We start from the raw sequence: 14,909 nt of genomic DNA on the forward strand, positions 1-14,909 counted from the left end.
GGGCCAATGGGCTGAGAAGTGGCAGATGGAGTTTAATTCAGATAAATGCGAGGTCCTGCATTTTGGGAAAGCAAATCTTAGCAAGACTTATACACATAATGATAAGGTCCTAGGGAGTATTGCTGAACAAAGAAACCTTGGAGTGCAGGTTCATAGCTCCTTGAAAGTGGAGTCGCAGGTAGATAGGATAGTGAAGAAGGCGTTTGGTATGCTTTCCTTTATTGGTCAGAGTATTGAGTACAGGAGTTGGGAGGTCATGTTGCAGCTGTACAGAACATTGGTTAGGCCACTGTTGGAATATTGCATGCAATTCTGGTCTCCTTCCTATCGGAAAGATGTTGCAAAACTTGAAAGGGTTTAGAAATAATTTACAAGGATGTTGCCGGGGTTGGAGGATTTGAGCTATAGGGAGAGGCTGAACAGGCTGGGGTTGTTTTCCCTGGAGCGTCGGAGGCTGAACGGTGACCTTATAGAGGTTTACAAAATTATGAGGGGCATGGGTCGGGCAAATAGGCAAAGTTTTTTCCCTGGGATTGGGGAGTTTATAAATTCATAAGGGGCATGGATATGATAACTTGACAAAGTCTCTTCCCTGGGGTCAGGGAGTCCAGAACTAGAGGGCATAGGATTAGGGTGAGAGGGGAAAGATATAAAAGAGACCTAAGGGGAATTTTTTTCATACAGAGGGTGGTACGTGTATGGAATGAGCTGCCAAAGGAAGTGGTGGAGGCTGGTACAACTGCAACATTTAAGAGGCATTTGGATGGGTATATGAATAGGAAGGGTTTGGAGGGAAATGGGCCGGATGCTGGCAGGTGCTAGATTGGGTTGGACCATCTGGTCGGCATGGACGAGCTGGACTGAAGGGTCTGTTTCCATGCTGTACATCTCTATGAATCTATAACAAGATTATGGTGGCTGGCGGGAAAATGGAGTTAAGGCTATAATCATGTCAGCTTTGATCTCACTGAATGGTTCAAGTGGCCTAGTCCTACTTCTATTTCTTATGCTGTTACATCTGTGAGCCACTAAGTATGTTATCTTTCACACAAACACTTTTACAATCATTCTTTCTCAATCTATATGAAGGATACTTATTTTGCAATATTTTTGATCACCATGAAATTATCTGAAGGCTCCAGACATTGTTAATTGTTCAAAAATTATGGACCGTACATTCTTTTTTTTTTGGCTTAGTGAAAGTTGTGTCAAGCTTTTTGAGTATTTTTCACTGCAAAGTCTAGCAAATTTTCTTGTTATATCTTGTCATACTCATTTCATTAACTATTTGGTGTCCCAATTTGATGTCCCAATGCAATTCCCTCCCTTACCACACACTGTTCCCAGAACAACTTGCCACTGCCAGGACATCCTCAAATTCACAGGCATCCTTTACACAGATGCCATCTTTAAAAGGCTGTTATGCACCTAGCCAAGCACTGTAAATCTGGAGCAGTACTGCATGGTTCCTCATTTCTGCCCTGGACTTGGGCAATAAGAGAAATTTGTCACTCAGCTTTGCAGGCAGGACCTGGAGGTTCTAGTGAACAGCATGTTGCAGAAGAGGGACATCCTCTTCACCCAGGACAAGTGGAGGAGGCTATAACACCAGACCATGCGAACCTAGTCCAAGGTTGCTACCTGGGTCAATGCAGTCTCAGCTAGCTGGAGAAATGCATAACAACTTAGAAAGAATGTCAATAACCTTCTTCAATCTGAGAGCCTAAGTGTCACCATCTCCTCTCTATTATCCCATACTCAGCCTTTCCTCCTGTTCCCACCTCTCGCCAAGAATTATGCTCCACCATTGTCATTATTGCCTGCCAACATCTTCCCTTACTCACAGTCACCAACTCCCAACTCCTATTGCCACTAGTCCTGCATGTCCTATGCACTGCCAACTCACTAATTCAGGACACTGCAAAATCTGCACCAAAATTAACATCTCCCGAATACCTATCCATCTCCCATTCATCCAGCAGGCCAGCAAGGGTGAAGATAGGTCATGGACTGCCTGATATTTGGCTCCTCACCCCTTATGTGGAAAAAATCTCAACTCTGACCTCAACAGGAGCTGAATGATTCTGTCCAAGCCTCTGGACTGGTAATGGGGGCTGCCCTTGACTTACTGTGCTGGGACTACCTGAAAGAAAGCTATGGCTCTTGACTTAACTGAGGTTTCCTGCCAACTATAATAAGGTCAGAAATTACATGACACCTTCACCTGATGAAGCAGTGTTCTGCAAGTTTGTGATTTTGAATAAACCTGTTGGATGATAATCTGGTGTTGTGTGACTTCTGACTTTGTCCATCCCAATCCATTACCAGCACCTCCACATCATAACTATGACAAACCTTATGACTTTATGTCTGCACTAGAAGTGCAGCAATACTGAGAGCCTGGTATCTCTGTCTGAAGGAACAAAGTACAAAACAGCAAAGCAAGGCAGAGATGCTGTGAGCATCCAGGTAGCCTCAGAGTGACTGAGCACTATGAAAGCAAATGAACAGGTCAGAGATGCAGCCTGGTCCAATCTATAAACAGGAATTGTGTACATGAATGCACAATGTCCTTGTTCCAACATTACAATGATGGTTGCTTTTGCAGCTGAGACATAGCATTGAAGCAAGGAATTGTACTGTAAATAGGTTAGAGATGAACCAGAAGGGTTCTTAGAGGCTGGCACATATCGTACACAATGGATATGGGGTGCATGTGCCAAGCGCCCATGTAACATCCCTGAGATGATCATGCCCGGTGTCCAACATTGGACAAAGGGACAAACTGAAGTTGCCAGATAACCGCTTTGCCTTCCATGTTGAGAATTCTCAACATTTACTTTAATGAGACGTTTAACAAAGTATGATCCCCTGACTTGGTAATACTCTGCTACCTAGTGAGAAACTCACCTCATCATTCATCACATACTTAAAATGCTGGGGCACATTAGGCTACAATCCAAGTGCAGGTAAATGGGATTAGTGTAGTTTGGTGTTTGTTGGTCAGATTAGACATGCTGGGTTGAATGGCCTGTTTCTATGTTGCAAGATTCTATGATTCTAAAAGAATAAAAGGAGTGAGTTGCTCCTGACACCAAAATCGGCCTCATTAGACCTTCTGCATGATTCTGCCATAAAGCCCACCACAGTCTCCATCACTCAGACCCAGCATTGCCTCTAAATTGTGCAGCTGCTCAAACATTCAGTGCATGGCAATCAATGTGCCAACATGGATCATAGCGTTGACTTCCAGTTGGGAAACTTGCTGCCATGCACAGAGCTTAGAGATCCCATGCAGAAGAAAGAAAATTATGGGAGAATACTGCTCAGCCCTCTATAAGAATATATGCGTTTAATTCTTCAACTTGCAATATTGCAAGCCACATTAATGTTGATTAAAATTGCACAAAATTGGTCGCAATTTCAAATAGATAGCTGCGTGGAGATTGGTGGCTCAATGATTTAGATCCTATCCAGATTTGCTAAATGGACTTTTTTTCTTAGACTGATTTGTGTTAAAGGTTACACAATGTTTCATTTACTCCCTTTTGATTCTACTTCCTCTTTGGACACTACTCAATGTAAAAGCAAGGAAATTCCTTTGGGGGTAATTTCTGTTTTTGACATTTTCTCTTCAGCAGATGAATATAATAGAGCATCCCATGAATTTCTTCAACATTTCATAAAAACAAACTGCTTTAATTTTATAACATACATTTAATACTAGCCAATCTAATTAGATGATATTTTCATTACATATTTGTGTTATGTATTCACATGGCAAAGGTGGCGCCGGTTTAAATCTGTTTCTAAATTTGTTGTCCAAGTTTGCTGTTGGAAACTCATTCCAAGTGAGGTTCCATCCCTAAGAAAATCTTTCTCTCTTTGCACAATTAGATGGTAATGTAAGGCACATGTGCCACTGTGTCTCTTAAAGTGATTGTACTGCAAATGCAGTGTGCATGGGTGGAAGAGAGATTGTAATATTAAATAGGTCATACAGATACATTGGTGTTTTCCCAACTGTCTCAGAAAAAGAAGCACTCACAAAACTTTTAAATTTCCAGATTTGTAAATGGAAAAAGTAATGAGCCAGCAGTTAGACAACACTCAATATTAGTTTTATTAGATTTTCAATATGCTTCTCAAAGAGGTGCAATGAGGTAAGTGTTTTAGTTCTGACTGTAGAACAGCATTTCATATTTACAAATATTTCCAGTTCCCTCAGTAATATTCCAAATAAAATATGCTAAGATTTAATTTCCCTCACGAAGAAGCTGAATGAGGATGATAATTAGTAATGAGTAGTCACATGCATTAGGAACAAATTGAAACCTTCAGTTTTAAACATTTTAATATTTCAAGCCAACTGTCATTGGGAATTTCAGTTCAACTAAGTCGAGCTGATTTGAATCTATTTTATCAGAAGTAGAATATCATTGTTTCAAACCCAGAATTGTTACAATGCCCTCCAACAACAATCTTCATGTGACAGCGAGGTGGTCAACTAGTTTTTCCTCTAAAATTTCTTTCCTTTTCAGTTCTATCAGGCCACACACATCCTGGAGCAAAAATGACGCGAGCTTCCAATTTCCAAACTTCCATTGCATGAAAGCCTTCTTTCTGCACTGCAAGACAGCTAAGATCAGGATCTCAATGGATGAGTGAAATTGAATCTGCACATCTCATTTTGTAATATCATACAATCCTGTTTCAGTCTATATAACATATAAATCTTGAAAAGTTTATCTCCAGTTCATAATGGATACAGATTCTCTTCTTTCACAATGAGTTGTAAACTGTCTGATACTAACTCATACACTGCTCTGACTCACAGCCAGATAACCCTTGGCACATTGCAATAAAATTTGCATCACCTTCACACAACATAAAGTGCAAACTTACAACCAAATTCCACTCATCACTAGCTATTGTGAGATGAATAGAAATGAAAACTAAATCTATTTTAATAGCTATAAACTAGCTATGAAATTAGGTATTGTGCCTTGTTATCATTTTCTTGTAAACAAATTTGAAATGTTGCATAGTGGTTGGCTGAAAGCTGAGGTAGCTTTCCAAACAACACATTATCATTCACTGTTGGAGTGTTTTGACTGCAATTATTATAGAGATGTCATTATGATGCCATTCAAAACAACCTTTACTTTTTGTTTCAAAATTAGTTGGATAAATAAAGGAGCTAACAATATGTTTATTCATGAAATGTGAGGAAACCAAAACTGCTTTGTGCATAAATGGCAGTTAATCATTTTTGCACAAACTCTTGTTGAATTTTTTGCCCATTAGACAATAAGATATAGGAGCAAAATTAGACCATTCAGCCAATCAAGTCTGCCCTGCAATCTGATCATGGCTGATAGGTCTTATAATCCCATTCTCCTGCCTTTTCCCTGTAACCCCTGAGTCTCTTATCAATCAAGAACTTATCTATCCCTGTCTTAAATAAACTCAATGATATTGTCTCCACAGCTCTCTTTGGCAATGAGTTCCACAGATTAATTACTCTATGGCTGAGGAAATTCCTCCTCATCTCAGTTCTAAAGGATTGTCACTTCATTCTGAGGCTATGCCCTCGGGTCATAGTCTCTCCTATAGATGAAAGCATCTTCTCCATGTCCATGTCCACTCTGTCTGTGCCTCTCAGTATTCCGTTAAGTTTCGATTCAATTCCCCCTCATCCTTCTGAACTCCATTAAGTACAACCCAGAGTCCTCAACCACTCGCATACGACAAGCTCTTCATTTCTGGAATCATTCTTGTAAACATTGTCTGTGCTCCTTCCAACACCAACACTTCTTTCCTTAGATACAAAAGGGCCATAAATTGCTCCCAGTATTCCAAATGTGTTCAGATCAGAGTCTTATACAGCCTCAGCAGTTACATCCCTGCTGTTTTATTTTAGCCTTCTTGAAATAAATGCTAACATTGCATTTGCCTTCCTAACTGCCAAATGAACCTGCATGTTAACCTTAAGAGAATCCTGAACTAGGATTGCCAAGTCCATTTGCATTTCAGCTTTTCCCTGTTTAGAAAATAGTCTATGCCTCTATTCTTTCTACCAAAGTGCATGACCTCACACTTGCCCACATTGTACTTCATCAGCCACTTCTTTGCCCAATCTCCCTCTACCTGAGTTTATATCATTTGCAAACTTAGCAACAATGTCCTTAGTTTCTTTGTCCAGATTGTTAACATATAGCATGAATACATTTGATTCCAACAAGGAACCCTGCAGAGCTTCACTAGTCACAGGCTTCCATCCTGAAAAAGACCCCTTTATTCCCACTCTCTGCCTTCTGCCAGTCAACCAATCCTCTATTCATGTCAGTACCTTGCCCCTAACACCCTGGGGTCTTATCTTCTTTAGCAGTCTGGCACCTTGTTACATGCCTCTGGAAATCCAAATTGATTATGATTTTTGGATCACTGGGAATGGTGGGACATGTACAAATTGGACAGTGTGCACCTGAGCCACCCTGGGACCAAGTTCCTTGCAGGTAGGTTTGTTGGTGCTGTGGGAGGAATTTAAACTCATTTAAAAGGGGGAGGGGACACAGAATATTGAAGAAACAAAGATACATCGTGCTACAACAAAGGAAGCAAATCACAATGAGTTCAATTAAAAATCACACAACACCAGATTATAGTCCAACAGGTTCAATTGGGAGCACACTAGCTTTCGGAGCAACGCTCCTTCAGGTGATGAAGGAGCGTCGCTCCGAAAGCTAGTGTGCTCCCAGTTGAACCTGTTGGACTATAACCTGGTGTTGTGTGATTTTTAACTTTGTACACTCCAGTCCAACACTGGCATCTCCAAGTCATGATTCAGTAATGTTGAGTGTCAAGAGAGTAAGGCGAGGCTGATGGTTTTTAATGCTAGGGTGTAATAGGCAATACTGATGAGTTAATGGTGTGGATTAACACATGGAAATATGATATTGTTGCCATCACAGAAACATGATTGAGGAGGGGTTAGACTGGCAATGCAGCATTCTGGGGTATTGGATCTTTAGGCAAGACAGAGGATGCTGTAAAACGGGTGGTGAATTGCACCATTAATTAAGGAGTCTATTACTGCAATGAGGAGAGATGATACCTTGGAAGGGTCCTCAAACAAGGTTTTGTGGGTAGAACTTAGGAATGTTAATGGGGCAGCTACTTTATTGGGAATGTATCATAGGTCCCCAATGAGTCAGTGGGAAATAGAGGAGCAAATATGTAGCCAGTTCACAGAAATATGCAAGAGTAATACTTAGGTCATTATACTAGGGAATTTCAACTTTTCCAACATAAATTTGGATAGTCATAGTATTAAGGGTTTCTTGGAAATGTATCCAGGTGAGTTGTTTGTATCACTATGTAGATGGCCCAACAAGGGATGGCATGGTACTGGATCTGGTTCTGGGGAAAGGAGTGTTTAATGAAGCAGTGGGGGAACATTTAGGTGACAGTGAGCCTCCACACCGCAATGCAGTTCAAGTTTGTTCTTTACAAGGAAAGAAAATGGCCTGCACAAGACAGCTTTACATTGGGGGAAGGCAGATTTTCTTCAAATAAAGAAGGATCTGGCCACAGTAGACTGGGAACAGCTCCTTGAGGTATGTCTACAGTGGAGCAATGGCAAGCATTCAAAAAGGAGCTAGCGAGAGTAAAGGTCTAACATGTGCTCTTGACAGGGAAATGCAGGAGCAATACATTCAGAGAACCCGAGATATCTAGAACAATTCAGGATTGGATGAAGAAGAAAAGTGGGGTTTTATGCAAGTCCAAAGGGAGAAATTCAGCTGCAGGGCGAGAGGAATACAGGAAGTGTAGGAGGGAACTTAAGAAAGCAATTGGAAGAACAAAAATGGGGCATGAAAAAGGACTGACAAACATGATTAGGGAGAAAATTAAGGTATTTTATAAATACATTAAAGGGAAAAGGTTAACCAGAGAAAGAACAGAACCCCTTAGGGACCAGCCTGTGTGTGAAGCCACAGGATATTGGAAAGATATTGAATGAATACTTCTCTTCAGTCTTCATTCTGGAAAAGGAGAATGTAGGTCTGGAATTCAGGAAAATGGACTGTGAGGAATACGCACAGTTTAATATAGGAAATTGGGAAGTATTGAAGGCTCTGTCAATATAAAAAATAGACAAATCCCCCAGCCCCTGATCAGTTGCATGTCACACTGTTATGGTAGGCGAGACAAGAAATTGCAGAGGCTCTGACAAATTTATAATTCCTGTCTGGGCAGAAGACTGCAGGTTGGCTAATGTGGTTCTACGTTTTAAGAAAGGTGGTAAAGATGAACCAAGAAATTACAGACCAGTGAATCTCACATGAGTAGTAGGGAAATTATTGGAGAAAACTCTGAAGGAAAAAAATTATGATGGAGCAAATTAATATCCAATTGGAAAGGCATAGGTTAATTAGGGATAGTCAGCATGGTTTTGTCAGAGGGAGATTGTGCCTAACAAATTTGTTAGAATTTTTTGAAAATGTGATCAAGTGTGTGGCTGAGTTCAATTGATGTAGGTTATAAGGATTTTAACAAAGCTTTTGACAAGGTCCCACATGGGAGACTGGGAAGGTTAAAGCACATGGAATTGAGGGAAACTTGGTGAGATGGATCAGAAACTGGTTGAGTAATAGAACACAAAGGATCGTGGTAGAAGGCTGTTTGAGTGACTGGAGGCCGGTATCCAGCAGTGTACCATAAGGATCAGTACTGAGACCTTATTGTTTGTTATATACATAAATGATACAGTTGAAAATGTGGGGAGAATGTTAAGCAAATTTGCAGAAGACACCAAGATTGGTAGAATAGTTAATAGCAGCGAAGATGATTATAGGTTACATGGAGATATAGTGGTATACAGGTACTTAAGCCTGATAGGTGCGAGGTGATGTACTTTGGAAGAAGAAACAAGAGGGAATATTTAATGAATGGCAGGACACTGGGTAGCTTAAAAGAACAGAGGGATCTTGGTGTAATTATTCACAGAAGTCAGCACAGCACGTGAACAGAATAGTTAAGAAGGCGTATGGGACAATTGTTTTCATCAGTCTTGGCATGGAGTATAACTGCAAGGAGGAAATGTTGGAAACAAAAACAGAAATTGCTGGAAAAGCTCAGCAGATCTGACAACATCTGTGGAGAGAAATCAGAGTTAACGTTTCGGTTCAAGTGATCCTTCCTCAGAACTTTGGACCCAAAACGTTAACTCAGCTTTCTCTCCACAAATGCAACAGGACCTGCTGAGTTGTTCCAGTAATTTCTGTTTTTGTTTCCATATTTTGTTTTTTGCTTGATTCTAACAAGATGGTCTTTCATTAAAACACAAACAATGATGCGGATTTGGATTTAGATTTTATTGTCACATGTACTCAAGTGTAGAAGTACCGGAGTACAATGAAAAGTGTCTAATGTCGCCACACACGACACCATCTTAGGTACAAAGGTACCTTAGTGCAAAACTCAGGTAAAAAGTCGTAAAAGAAAGGAAGTTAAAAAGTTAAGCATTACAGACTTTCACAGAATAAGTAGAAAAATAAAGAAATAATGTAATTGCTGCCCTTAAAGTCCTTCTTAATATAAACTAGAAAAATAAAGGAATAAAGTTAAAAGTTCAACAGTCTATGATGAGTGCTTGCTGGGGCGCCAATCTCCTCTGCTTAGCTCACTCCCTGGGACATCTCAGCTGCCAGTTCTTTCCATCGCCACAGATACTGGGGGACCTCCCTCATCACTGAAATACTCGTCATGTTAAATTTAAAAAACAAATATGAAGAAAACAGAACATAGGCTCATATAACTTTTGGGATAATGAAGATTTAACATCAGTCATGAGTGTTTGTTATTTACTATAAATAAATATGTTGAAGTAATCCTCAGTTTGAAAAGAGTTGTGACATTAGATTACTAATTATTTTGTTTAGATACCATTGCACATGAATGACACTGAATACATTGGCAGTCAGCATTAGCAGTGACAGCTGTTTGTAAAACAGAATGAATGTGAAGTTTGACTGAATGCAGTGAGACAGCCTGCTTTATCCTGGGAAGTTGCTGAGTAATGGAATTGGGCACAGTGTTAGGGAAGGTGTTGTTCTGATCACTCTGTTCCCAATGTGATCCACAGCAACCACATCTGCAGTGAACATGAAGAACTTCAATTGAAATGTTGGGGTCAATGTGAATGTCCAAGGAGTGAATGGTATCAAGAAAGACGTTCTACTGAAAGAATATGAGCATCTAAAACTAAAATAAAAAACAGAAATTGGCAGATAATAAATCAAATCATCCAGACGAATATGTGGTTCAAAGATCAGTATGGATGAAATTGGGTCTGATTCATAGGACACAATTCTAGAGAAAGTGAGAGAATTACCATTGGGATGACCTTTGCCTGACTAATGCTGGGATTGTTGTACTGGGTACATTTCATAACTAGAGTGGTAGAGAGGGCTTTAAATTAAATACTGGGAGGGTTGACAGTAAGGGATATTTGGAAAATTAAAGGGGAAGAACAAGCTGAAACTGCACTCATCTAGCCAAATCAGGAGTGTGCTGAAATATACCCCACTTGCTTGATGAGTGCAGCTCCAAGAATACTCAAGAAGCTTGACACCATCCAGGATAAAGCAGCCCCATTTTTGGGACCGTATCCATAAACATCCACTCTCTTCAATACCCTATAGCTGAGCACGTGTCTGGCAGGTACTCATGTGATTTGACCCATGTTGTCTATCTCATATGCTGGAGGCAAAGATACCTCAAGGCATGGTATATTGGCAAATCCAAGCAGACACTACAACAATGGATGAGTGGACACCACGCAACAATCACCAGTCAGGGGTGTTCCCTCCCAGTTAGGGAACACTTTAACGGTCAGGGACATTTGGCCTCGGATCTTTGGGTGAATGCCCTCCAAGGTGGACTTTGGGACACATAACAATGCAGAGTCGCCGAGCAGAGGCTGATAGCCAAGTTCGGTGTCATGAGGACGGCCTCAAACGGGATTTTGCATTCATGTCACACTACAGATGACCTCACCACGCTATACACTCTCTCTCTCTCTCTCACACACACACACACTTAAACATAAACATACTCGCACAGACCCTCTCTCATACACACGTTCCCTCTCTCACACTCATACACAGACACTCTCACAGGCATACACTATGTCACATTCGTGCACACACTCTATCAAGCATGCACACATACACTCTCACACACACATACACATTCTCTCTCCTACACACACACACACGCAGACACATTTTCCCTCGCCCTCACATACACACACACAAATCTATGGGGTGAATTTGCACTTGCAGATTTGTATTTGCAGATACATTCTATTTTGTTCAAAATGCACACAATCCACAGGCAGTCAGTCAATGTGACATTATATAAATTTCTACTTTGGAAATAAAACCACTCTGACTCCAGTTTGGGATACTGTCAGACTCTAACCTCACACCTTCAATGCATTGTCTGAGCTGAGATGTCACTTATTTAACATACTGATAAAACCTTACATTATCTCAGGGCTGTGACTTGAAAGAAATTCAGGCATTTGCATATGAATCAATCAAAACCTGCAACTCCATTCTGAATGATTAAAGATTTAACAGTCATCTAGGTTTGTCAAATACATTGCATCAATTGTATGACACTTTGATCTTTTATTTATAACTTCTTTGTCCTATGTATCTTGCCCCATCTGATGAAGCAACGAAGCTCCAAAAGCTTGTACTTTCAAATAAACCTGCTGGACAATAACCTACCAATGGAAATATCTTCCCAACATCTACTCTGGCCAGGCCATTAAACATTCTAAATGTTTCAATTAGATTCCCACTCATCCTTCTAAACTCCATCGAGTGTAGACCCAGAGTCGTCAAACGTTCCTCATATGTTAAGCTTTTTATTCCTGGGACCATTTTCGTGAACTTCCTCTGAACACGCCCCAGGGCCTGTATATCCTTTCTATGATATGGTGCTCCAAAACTGTCCATAATACTCCAAACATGATCTGACCAGAGCTTTATAGAGCCTCAGAAGTACATTCCCGCTTTTATATTCAAGTCCTTTCAAAATAAATGCCATCATTGCCTTCCTAACTACTGACTCAACCTGCAAGTTTACCATGAGAGAATTCTGGACTAGAACTCCAAAATTTTTTTGTACTTCAGACTTCAGACTTCTGAATTTTCTCCCCATTTAGAAAATAGTGCATGCCTCTATTCTTCCTGCCAAAGTGTATAACCTCACACTTTCCTACATTGTACTCCATTTGCCACTACTTTGCTCACTCTCCTAACCTGTCCAAATCCTCCTGCAGCCTCCCCACCACTTTAATGCTACCTGTCCCTCTACCTATCTTTGTATTGTCTGCAAACTGAGTCAGAATGCCCTCAGTTCCTTCATCTAGATCGTTAATGTATAAAGTGAAAAGTTGTGGTCCCAACACTGAGCCTTGTGGAACATTACTTGTCACCGGCCGCCATCCTGGGAAGGGGCCTTTTATCACCACTCTCTGTTTTCTGCCAGACAGCCAAGTTTCTATCTATTTCACCACCTTGCCTCTAACAACATGAGCCCTTATCTTACTCAGTAGATACCTTGTCATAGGCCTTCTTGAAGTCCAGGTAGTTAACATCCATTGGCTCTCCTTGGTCTAATCTGCTCGTTACTTCCTCAAAGAATTCCAGATTTGTCAAGCATGACCTCCCCTTAATGAAACCATGCTGACTTTGCCCTATTTTACCATACACTTTCAAGTGTTCAGAAATCTCATCCCTCACAATGGATTCCAGGATCTTACCCACAACTGGAGTTAGGCTAATCAGTCTGTAATTTTCTGTCTTTTGCATTACTCCCTTTTTGAATAGGGGTGTCATGTTAGCAATTTTCCAGTGCTCTGGGATTCTAGTGATTCCTGAAAGATCATCACTAACGCCTCCACTATCTCTTCAGCTATCTTCCTTATAACTCTGGGCGTAGTCCATCTGGTCCAGGTGATTTATCAACCTTCAGGCCATTCAGTTTTTCTAGCATCTCCTCCTTGGCGATGGCCACTGTCCTCAGCTCTGCACCCTCACTCTTGAATATTTGGATATTACTCGTGTCTTCCATCGTGAAGACTGACGCGAAATAATTATTCAGTTCCTCAGCCATTTCCTTGTTCCCCAGTACTACCTCTCCAGCAACATTTTCCAGCAGCCCAATGTCCACTTTTGCCTCTCTTTTGCCCTTTATATATCTAAAGAAACTCAGACAGTCTTCTTTTATATTACTGACTAGTTTACCCTCACATTAATCTTCTTCCTCTTTTTTTTTGTTGCCATCTGTTGGTTCTTTGTAAGCTTTGTAAATCCTGTGGTTTACCACTTCCCTTCACCACATTATATGTTTTCTTTTGCTTTTAAGCTATCCCTGACTTCCCTAATCAGCCATGGTTGCCTCATCCTCCCTGTACCATACTTCTTTTTCCTCAGGATGATTTTCTGCTGCATCTCCTGAATTACTCCCAGAAACACCTGTCACTGCTGTTCCACTGTCTTTCCTGATCCCAATCCTGATCCCAATCCTGATCCCCTTGCAGCCACATTTCCATGATGCCCACCATGTCATACCTGACAGTTTCAATCTACGCCACAAGCTCATTTACCTAATTCCTTATACTGCGTGCATTAAGATATAACAGCTTCAATCCTGTATTATCTGTTCCTCTTCTCATTGTCTTTCATTTGTCCAGTGTGCTTGAAGTTTAATTGCTAACCCTTTCCAAACACTCTGTCTTATTTGTGTCTGTGCTGGAGATTTTAATAACGTCTCCTGAGTTCTGCACTCTTACCTCCTCCTTTAATTTGGGTTTTCTAATTTTCCCTACAACTGAACTCTCCCCATTTAGTTTAAAGCCCTATCTACAGCTCTAGTTATGCGATTCGTTAGAACTCTGGTCCCAGCATGGTTCAGATAAAGACCATCCCATCAGAACAGGTCCCTTTTTTCCCCAGTACTGGTGCCAGTGTCCCATGAATTCAAACCCATTTCTCCCACATCAACCTATCATTGCCATGGTGTCAAATCTCTTCCGTTACTTTCAATATCAATTGGATATTACCTTGCCTACTGGCAGGTGCACACACACGTGCGCACGCACTTGAAAGAGAGTGAGAGTGTGTGTGAGAGAGTGAGAGCGCGTAAGATAGTATCTGTGTGTGTGAGTGGGGGGATAGGAGTTGGTATTCACTCTCTTCATCCAATTTGACGGGAATCCCAGATCCTGGACCACACTTGGGCTCCTCACGGTCACGTAAAATGCAGTCTTTGGTGCATTTGTGTTAAAAGCCAAAATACTAAAAAGATAAAGAGTTAAATTTGAGAAGACTCATGGGTGTCTTGGGGTGCGGCTCTCTCCATGAACACCGCAGCTCATCCAATTTTTGACAGCTTGCCTCCAGCAATTTAATATTGACTAGCATTAATTCCTTAAAGGTTAGACATCTGCAACTTTCACAGGAGGATGATTCACCACAGGGAACTGACACCCAGTCAGATGGGCAACAGATCTGTCATTGTATTTGGTTACAATGGACACTTTCACTTTCAAGTAATTAAATATCTGTAGTATTTTGAAGATATTTCTGAGAAATAACATTCATTAATGTAAATGTTGAAATTGCATTGGTTCAGCAGTGCCAACTGGCACAAGTGGTCATTGCTGGGACTACAGCAATCTCATGGAGCTTGTAATATAATTCACACGCTACTGAATGTCCATTGTTTGGTGCCATTTTAAAGCAAACTCAACCCCAAACTGATATAGCCACTGATTGATCATTAAACAAATGATATTACTGAAACAGGATTGATTCCCTGGATTG

The 14,909-nt window shown here is 40.8% G+C and overlaps 1 protein-coding gene across 10 annotated transcripts in view; it reads right to left on the reverse strand.

The window, feature by feature from the left end:
- The window catches only part of LOC140463633 (LIM domain-binding protein 2), a 298,470-nt gene that overhangs the window by 42,674 nt on the left and 240,887 nt on the right, over nt 1–14,909 (reverse strand). The window lies entirely within an intron of this gene.

This window comes from Chiloscyllium punctatum, chromosome 1 (genome assembly GCF_047496795.1).
Source record: "Chiloscyllium punctatum isolate Juve2018m chromosome 1, sChiPun1.3, whole genome shotgun sequence".
Taxonomy (NCBI): Eukaryota; Metazoa; Chordata; class Chondrichthyes; order Orectolobiformes; family Hemiscylliidae; genus Chiloscyllium; species Chiloscyllium punctatum.